The following is a 2,566-nucleotide window of genomic DNA, read 5'->3' on the forward strand; positions in this document are numbered from 1 at the left end:
AGAATAAGAATAAAAATAAAATTAAAGAAAAAAGAAAAGATGCAACCCATAGAAATGAAATCCAGATCATAATGAGAGATGAGAGACTCCTTTCTTTTGTTTTCATTCATAAAGGCGGAAGCTAAGACGAAAAAAAAAAAAAAAATCGACCGTTCGAGTAAATTGCCTGAGAAAACTGAGAGTAAGGGGGGCATATATATGTTATGGAATATCCATCTATATTGAATTGCGAATACAGAAATGATAAAATATTTTCTGATTGGACCAAATAAATACGGGTCTCCGATAGAGACGAAAGAAGATAAACAAACAAGAAATAAAATAGGTAAAGACCCTTCGATATAAGAATCAGTATCTATATCTACTAAATTCAATACTAAATTCAACGGTTTTCGCATAAAAAGAAAGAAAATAAATAAATGAAAGAAAGGGGAAAGGAAGGGAAGGAGAAAGGGGGAAGGAAGTGCATCCTAATGAGATCCTAATCTCAAGACACAAAGGGGATATGGCGAAATTGGTAGACGCTACGGACTTAATTGGATTGGATTGAGCCTTGGTATGGAAACCTACTAAGTGATAACTTTCAAATTCAGAGAAACCCCGGAATGAAAAATGGGCAATCCTGAGCCAAATCCTATTATTTTACGAAAATAAACAAAGGTTCAACAAGCGAGAATAATAAAAAAGGGATAGGTGCAGAGACTCAATGGAAGCTATTCTAACAAATGGGGTTGACTGTTGGTAAAGGAATCCTTATATCGAAACTCCAGAAAGGATGCAAGATATACCTATATAAAATATAAAATAAATAGGTATACTAATGAAAAACCAAAAAAGACGACTCGAACCCGTATTTTTTTTATTTATATGCAAAATCAATTTATATGAAAAATAAAAAGAATTGTTGTGAATCGATTCCAAGTTGAAGAAAGAATCGAATAGAATATTCATTAATCAAATCATTCACTCCATAGTCTGATAAATCTTTTGAAAAACTGATTAATCGGACGAGAATAAAGATAGAGTCCCGTTCTACATGTCAATATCAATACCGACAACAATGAAATTTATAGTAAGAGGAAAATCCGTCGACTTTAAAAATCGTGAGGGTTCAAGTCCCTCTATCCCCAACCCCAAAAAGCCCGTTTGCTATCTATTTATTTTATCCTACCCTTTTTGTTAGTGGTTCAAAGTTCCTTATGTTTCTCATTCATCCTATTCTTTTCCATTTTACAAGCGTATCCTAGCAGAATTTTGTTCTCTTATCACAAGTCTTGTGATATGATATATTGTGATATATATATGATATACGTACAAATCAACACCCTTGAGCAAGGAATACCTATTTGAATGATTCATAATCCATATCATTACTCATACTGAAATTTACAAAGTCTTCCTTTTAAAGATCCAAGAAATTCCCCTTTTAATTTAATACTTTTTCGTTTTTTTTTTTGTTTTCATTTTTAAGTGACATAGACCCAAGTCATCTAGTATTATGAGGATAATGCGTCGGTAATGGTCGGGATAGCTCAGTTGGTAGAGCAGAGGACTGAAAATCCTCGTGTCACCAGTTCAAATCTGGTTCTCGGCGTATGATTAATTTGTATGAGTATCTACTCTACAAATTAATTGATATAGATCGACATAATACATACTTATCTAGCTAGCTATCTGGAAGTAAACCCTCTCTTTATTTATTTTTTTTTTTTTTTTTGTTTCTATTTTTTAGATGAGCAAAGAGTCTATTATAATTATAATGTAGTAAAAAAAATAAATAATGTAGTAAAAGAAAAAAATTTCATTATCTTTCCTCTTCTTTTTTATTTGTTCACGCTGTGGCTCCTCACATTCAAAAAGAATGTTAATACTTCATACATATTTAATTAAAAAAAAAGATTAAAATAGTTGGTTGAAAGGCCCAACCAAAAGTCTGGTCTAGAGGAGTTCAAGGATAGAAATAACCAAGACTCATCTCAGCTACAGTACAAATAGAATCCGATTCCCTTTCATTTATTTATTTGTATTCTCTTTCATATTCCATTTCTTCATTCCTTTCTATGTGACTCTCTAGAGTTCATCTAAGTGATGTGCGCGATACAAAGTTCACGGTATAGAACCCTTGTTGTTCATCCTATTGTCTCGGCTCGTCCGAAATAAAATAAAAAGGTATCTTCAAAAATCGAGAATTTCAATGATGTATTGTCTTTTATTTCTTTTTATTTATTAGCCTATCCATAAGAATACGAATGAAACCTCAATTCCTCCGTTTGAGCTAGAAGAGAATGTACAAATATTCCTTGAATATTTGAAGTTGTAATTAGTTTCTTATCATTCAATGAGCGTCTTGTATTTCATAAAAATTGGGGGCAATGTAATCCTTACGTAAAGGCCACCCTATCCAACTTTCGGGCATTAAGATACGTTTCAGTCGTGGATGATTCTCATAAGAGATTCCCAACATGTCATAAGATTCTCGTTCTTGAAAATCCGCACTTTTCCAAACCCAGAAAACAGACGGAATTCTAGGGTTACTCCTTGGAGCAAATACTTTTATACATACTTC

The 2,566-nt window shown here is 32.5% G+C and overlaps 1 non-coding gene across 1 annotated transcript; it reads left to right on the forward strand.

Annotated features, from left to right (window-relative positions):
• Window positions 1–1,521: 1,521 nt before the first annotated feature.
• Window positions 1,522–1,594, forward strand: TRNAF-GAA (transfer RNA phenylalanine (anticodon GAA)). The gene has a single exon. It is a non-coding gene; the product is annotated as a tRNA-Phe (tRNA).
• Window positions 1,595–2,566: the final 972 nt, after the last annotated feature.

This window comes from Durio zibethinus, unplaced genomic scaffold (assembly GCF_047325235.1).
Source record: "Durio zibethinus cultivar Kanyao isolate XHJ-2024 unplaced genomic scaffold, ASM4732523v1 HiC_scaffold_2, whole genome shotgun sequence".
Classification (NCBI taxonomy): Eukaryota; Viridiplantae; Streptophyta; class Magnoliopsida; order Malvales; family Malvaceae; genus Durio; species Durio zibethinus.